General features: G+C 52.4%; 1 non-coding gene across 1 annotated transcript; it reads right to left on the bottom strand.

The window, feature by feature from the left end:
* Positions 1–648: 648 nt before the first annotated feature.
* On the bottom strand, positions 649–730 carry TRNAS-CGA (transfer RNA serine (anticodon CGA)). The gene has a single exon. It is a non-coding gene; the product is annotated as a tRNA-Ser (tRNA).
* Positions 731–6857: the final 6127 nt, after the last annotated feature.

Here is a 6857-nt window from a genome sequence, read left to right as displayed (position 1 = left end):
GAGTACGACGTTTCGCGATCTAACCCAAAGAAACCTATATTATGGATGTTTTATTTCGATTTAAAGCTTTCGTGACTACATGGATTCATCTGCTTGGTTCTTTCGGTAAAGTCACGTAGAAGGGAAATAATAAAATAATAAAAATAAAACATTATAAAATACAATTCTCACGACGTTTCGGCCACAACGCAAGCAGCCGTCCTCAGGTGAAGAACAGCTCTGTCGGAAAGACAACTCATAAATATCTCAAAAATACGTAAAAAACTCAAATCCGCTTACAACAGGATTTGAATGTGTATGGCCACACCCCATTGGAATCAAGTCGAAAGCCTTAACTACTCGGCCACCATGACACCCTGATGCATGCGTTCCTCAAACGAATATCTAAGTTTGTTAGTCCGGTCCAATAATCTCAAATTACTTATAAACATTGAAAAAAGAAAGTGAGAAAACTTTGAAACGTCATGGACAGGATTTGAATGTGTGTGGCCACACCCCATTGGAAATCAGGTCTAACGCCTTAACTGCTTGGCCGCCATGCCACCTTGATCCATGTGTTCCTCTAACGAATATCTAAGTTGATTAGTCCGGTCCATTAACCTCAAATTACTTATAAACGTTTACAAAATAATTGAGGAAACTTCAAACCGTCATGGACAGGATTTGAACCTGTGCGGGGAGACCCCATTGGATTTCGAGTCCAACGCCTTAACCACTCGGCCACCATGACACTGAAAGCTATGTTCCTCTAACATATATCTGAGTTTCTTAGTCACGTGCAGGAGGGCAGCGTAGAAGGGTGGTTTGGAAGATGCGTCCCGGCGTTCGGCGTCGGCGGAGCTGGTTGGGAGGGCTCTCATCAGGGCGACGACGACGACGCGGCCTGATGCACCTCCCTTCGGCGTAGTGAGGCAGAAACGTCGCATTGGTTTGAGAATGCGCAGCGTGAGGCTGTGAAGGGAGCCAGGCACACGCGCACGGAGGAGCCGTAACGACCGAGCGCGTGCAGGAAGGGGCTGCGGACCGACCTGGCGCGGCTTGCAGTCGGAGTGAGAGCGCCTGAGTTCGATTCCCGGTCACGGATCAAGTCGACACCTTTGTCCCTGCAACGTCGCGGCTTTTGCTTGACATCGGCAGTGTCCGTGCTTTGGATGTAACCCGTTCTCATCGACATCATCATCAGGCCGTGCCCCATCCACTGCTGGATGATGGCGTCCCCAAGCCATTGGCATCTCTCACGGTTCCTGCGATGCTGAATGATCCACATACCCTGGAGCGCCTGCACGCGAGATGAATGTTCGATCCACGCGGGCGGTAAGCGTCGTCTGCCGTGTGCTTCCCCCGCCTTGACTGCCGCTCCGTCTTTGGGGCCGTTCATAAATGACGTCACGCACCTAGGGGGTGGGGGGGGTCAGACATTTGTGACGATGTGTGACGAGGGGGGGGGGGTTTGAGAAATGTGACGTCATGTAAAAATGCGCAACTTTAAATAAATACAACATCAGAGTGCAGCGCCACATTAAATACGCACTACAATGACAATAGTTCAAAGCGATTGAAGCATGTTTTATTTTCATAATGGAAATATGGTTTTGGGAGGGGGGGGCGGGGCAGACCTTTGTGACGTCATATTTGAGGGGGGGGGGGTCTGACTTTTTATAACACCGTATGACGAGGGAGGGGGGGGTTAAAAATCGTACAAAATCGCGTGACGTCATTTATGGACGGCCTCTTTACTCTCGGCAGTCGGACATCGTCCCCCGTCTAGCCACGTGCTCTGCCCCAAGCCCACTCGCTCACCTTGACGGGCAGTGCATGTGCCACGGTTATTCATGATAGCGGTTTTGGGGTGAGTTCGCGTGAACATAAAATGTGTCGTTAAACCCGCCACCACCCGACACAGCCTGTTAGTAAGGTTCGTCACGTAAACAGAACGTGCCAATTCGTGACTAGTTCAGCACACCGGCGTGTTGGAGAGTAACCCCGCAACATTTACCATTCGACTGCCGTGACGTTTCGCCGGTGATTTTAACAAGCAGCATCATCAGACGACAGCCGGATTTGTGGAGAAATCCTCCTCCTGTGTCGGTCTCAAACAATGCACGGCTGTTTGTGTACACCGCGAGCGCATTTCAACATCGCAGTGCAGACATCCCTGCCTCGTCCTGCCACTCATCCCTGCCCCTCAGCGGGGATAGACGCACGCTGCCATGTGAATGTGGACTTTTCCACTACCATCACCACCACTGGCTTAATTCGAGTTTAACGCACGAGACGAACGCCCCTTCCGTCACGCGATGTTCGATTGGCTTTGGGACAACAACGACAAACGGAAAGCTATACAGGTCACGCGATATCGACGGAGGGCTGGCATTGAGTTTGAAAAGCGATCTTTGTGGGTGGGTGGGTGAGTGAGTGGGTGAGTGGGTGGGTGAGTGGAAGGTGGGTGGATGGGTGAGTGGGTAGGCGAGTGGGTGAGTGGGTGGATGGGTGAGTGGCTGGGTGAGTGGGTAGATGGATGAGTGAGTGGGTGAATGGGTAGATAGGTGAGTGGGTGGGTGGATGAGTGGGTAGGTAAGTGGGTGAGTGGGTGGGTGAGTGGGTGGATGGGTGAGTGGGTTGTGGGTAGATGGGTGAGTGGCTGGGTGGGTGAGCGGGTCGGTGGGTGGGTGGATGGGTGAGTTGGTAGGTGAGTGAGTGGGTGGGTGAGTGGCTGGGTGGGTGGGTGAGTGGGTGGGTGAGTGGGTAGATGGGTGAGTCGGTGGGTGAGTGGGTAGATAGGTGAGTGGGTGGGTGGATGAGTGGGTAGGTAAGTGGGTGGGTGGGTGAGTGGGTGGGTGAGTGGGTAGATGGGTGAGTGTTTGGGTGGGTGAGTGGGTGGGTGGATGGGTGAGTGGGTAGGTGAGTGGGTGGGTGCATGAGTGGGTGGGTGGATGAGTGGGTAGGTGAGTGGGTGGGTGGATGAGTGGGTGGGTGGATGGGTGAGTTGGTAGGTGAGTGGGTGGGTGGGTGGGTGGATGAATGAGTGGGTGGGTGGGTGGGTGAGTGAGTGGGTGGGTGAGTGGGTGGGTGGGTGGGTGGATGAGTGGGTGGATGAGTGAGTGAGTGGGTGGGTGGGTGAGTGGGTGGGTGGATGAGTGGGTAGGTAAGTGGGTGGGTGGGTGAGTGGGTGGGTGAGTGGGTGGGTGGATGAATGAGTGGGTGGGTGAGTGGGTGGGTGGGTGGGTGGGTGAGTGGGTGGGTGGGTGGGTGAGTGGGTGGGTGGGTGGGTGAGTGGGTGGGTGAGTGGGTGGGTGGATGAGTGGGTGGGTGGGTGAGTGAGTGGGTGGGTGTGAGACGCGCGACGCGAGCGAGTCGTGAGTCCCTCTGCTCGCCCCTTCTGCTGATGGGGAAATGATGCGGCCGCTGGACCGGGGTAATTTGTGACCGCGCCCACCTTCCCGACGGGAGCTGTCGGCGTGGGGGAGGAGCCGTAGTGGGTCGTGGTTAGCGCACGCGGCACAACACCAGTGACGATAATTATTCGAACCAGTCGTGGGCCTCCCCTAAGTCGACTCAGCCTCAAATGAGCACCTGGTGCTGTTGTGTAAACATCGCCACTGGGGGGAGACAAAGGCGGCCGGGCGTCGTGTTGGCCACCCGCCCCCTCGTGTGCCGTTCCGGCCTTCATAGGTGCTCGCTAACAGCACTTGCCCCAACAGTCTGTTACAGGCTATACGGGGGATCTTTGTCTTTGGTGTGGAGGGGGGGTCCGACACAAAGGGACTTGCTTCGAGGTGGCTCTTGGGAGCATGGGGCAGCCTCACCCACCCCACCTCCTTCATTGTTTTGAAATTAATCAATTGGTCCCTTGCCAAATTCTCTATTCAGCCACGGGTTTGTTCGGGTGGGGGTGGTGCCGATGGGGGTTAAACAAAAATAATTATAAATCTTATTGGTGTTTTTTTTTTAAAAGGAGAAAATGTACAAGGGGCAATTGCTCTTCCACGCCACTCGAGGCCGTTTTGGCCTCCTGTCGCACGCTGGCTCACGACGTCTCCGTAGACGTTCCAAGTTTCAAGTTTATTTATTAGGTATAGCCCTGTGAGCCATTCGGCTCTTGAATCGGGTGCAACCGCAACAAACAAAAAACAAAAACATGAACGAGAAAACATCTTAAAGTGACTAAGTGCAAACAGAAAATCCAAGAAAAGACAGCAAAATATTGCAGAAAAAGCAGCGTACACTAACGCTGTGTGCAAAAATCCCAGTGGGATGCAAGTCAAACAACAACAACCACAAGACAACTTAGATTAAGGCCATCAGTCTAACTCTGGACTACAACAAACAAACATGGCCAAACCAAAACACGTTTCAAAAATCACCCAAATAAAGCCATAAAAGCAATGAAACAGTGCTCATAGGAACTGTGACAGAATTTTCACAATTAACGACGTAAACAACATGTACTACCAAACTCTGCAGCCATAGCTGGCTGCATGAGTCACTCCACAACAGCAGGAGCATCAGTCGGAGTATCAACATGTTTCAATGCACCTTTAAGATCAGCACACTAAATCAAAACACAGAGGTGCAAGTGCCCACGCTTGACCCCGCCGTACGCGACCTCCCGTGCCAAACTGCGGCGCTCCCGTTTACACCGTTGGGTGGACAGGAGGGTTGGCGGGGGGTGGATGGAGATTTAAGGAACCTGCATCATTGTTCAAACTGCCGCGCCTGGAGATCGAATCGAACCGGCGGCCCCGTTGGGTCGCGGGCTTCCCGTGTACTCACTGTTGCACGGCCGTGGCAAGCGGCGTCCCATTGCTTCTGCTGCTGCTGTGATTGTCGTTTAAGCGGCGAATCACTGCAGATTGTGGATTTGCATGCACAAGGCAGGGCAGCGTGACGCACTGCTTCACCACTCCTCACTTCACACAAAGCTCCCCCCCCCCCCACCTCTCAGGCCCCCCCCCCTCTCACCGGTCTCCTCCGCCTCTGGCTTTGTTTTTCTTGGAGCTGTTGGTTCATGTCGAGCGGCCAGCTGTGCTCCATCTGCTATGTAAATGGTCCTTCCCCCGATGACCCCCCGCCCTCGTCCCACACCGTGCTCCCCCCAATCCCCCCCCCCCTTCCTCACCGACGCCGAGTTGGGGGTCGCAGTCGTGGAACTCTGCCGTGGTTGTGGGGGGAGAGGGGCCCTCTGAGACGTTTGGACGTATTGGCGGTGCACCGGTGCAGCATAACACACCGGTCCTCATTGCAAAAAATAAATAAACATGAGAATAGGTTGTGCCCTTTTTTCTGGCAACAAAACAGGTGTTGAGATGTAAAAATACCAAACTGAAACCTTTTACCGTTGTTTTTGCTTACATTCTGACCACAAGCATTGCGATCAACGTGATTCCTTGTAAAAGGTTTCCGTTTGGTGTTTTAACATCTTAACACCTTATATTCTTGGTTCTTTCTGTAAAGTCAGGTAGAAGGGACCTAGGGGAGCGCACAGGAATCGAACTTCGGGGTCACAGGGTTTGCGGTGCAGTGCGCTAGCCACACACGCGACCGCTTGCCGAGAGAGGCATCACACGAGCACCCAGCCGAGCCGTCCCGTAAATCTCCTCTCTCACTTCTGTAACGTTTCATTACCATAATGCCGGGCATTGAACAGGTCAGATGGATATGAGGCTGGCTGTATGGGGTAGGGATGGAGGGGGGGGGAGAGGGGGTTGAGGGGCGTGGGGTGGTGGTGATGGAAGGGAACCCGGTGCGGTGCGGTGGAGCAAGCGACAGCGGGGCATTGTGGGAATGGCCCTGCATGTTTCGGGCAGCCCGAGCGATTGATTTGTGAGCGGCACGAGGCGAGGCGCTGTGGCTACTATCAGAGATGCGTGATGTTAACTACCTCGCCTGGTATACAGGAGGTCGTGGTTTCGATCCCAACCCTGAAGCCTGCTGTGTATTTGGAGTTTGCGTGTCTCTCTCCCCGTGGTCGCGTGGATTTTTCTCAGGATCCTCGTGTTTTTCCCTCCACGTTCATAATGAAAACGCGTTTGGAATATTTGACTGCTGTACATTTCCACGTAATAACACACCGCTGCGTTGAGCTGTCATTTTTTGTCCAGGTCGCTTACGAAAAAGAGCTACGTAGCTCAGTTGGGGCTTACCTGGTCAAATAAAACCAATCTGCCTGGGCCCCCTCTCCCCACGAGCACCGCTAAACTTGCGCTGCGATGCGGAGAGCAGGGTGGGGGGGGGGGGAGAAGAACAAGAAGGAATAAGAAAAAGGAAGAAGAAGGAAAACGAGTAAGAAGGAATAATAAGAATGAATAAGAAGAAGGAAAATGAAAGAATAAGAACGAATAAGAAGAAGGATTAAGAAGAAGGAATAAGAAGGAAGATGAAGGAATAAAAACGAATAATAATAAGAAGAAATAATAAGAAGAAGGAATAAGGAGAAGGAAAATGAAGGAATAAGAATGAATAAGAAGAAGAAATAATAAGAAGAAGGGATAATAGAGTATATTTGAATGGAGCACAACGTGGGGCCATCCTTTATTTAGATGAAATTGACGGAGAAGAGGCCAGTAAATTCGCGAGAAATACTGCCAGCGCCACCACGCACTGCGACTCCAAGGGCATCTCGCAGCCGCCGAAAAAACCGCCGCTATGACATGCGGTGGTTTAGTTTTTTGTTGTTGTTAACATTCATCATCTTAGCCAACCGCTTTCGAACGCTTTCCAATCGACTAAGATTAACTGGAAGAAGAAAAAATCGATCGAAAACCTCGAAACGTGCTCCAGGAACGTGGGAGGGGGGGGGGAGATATGCATCTAGGGGACCTTTTTGCCAGTATCCAAAATGATAAAACAATCAGAAA

This window comes from Lethenteron reissneri, chromosome 5 (genome assembly GCF_015708825.2).
Source record: "Lethenteron reissneri isolate LAM-NWPU_2019-01 chromosome 5, ASM1570882v1, whole genome shotgun sequence".
NCBI lineage: Eukaryota > Metazoa > Chordata > Hyperoartia > Petromyzontiformes > Petromyzontidae > Lethenteron > Lethenteron reissneri.
Note: the sequence above shows the minus strand (reverse complement) of the source record. Positions and strands in the feature narration are given on the sequence as shown.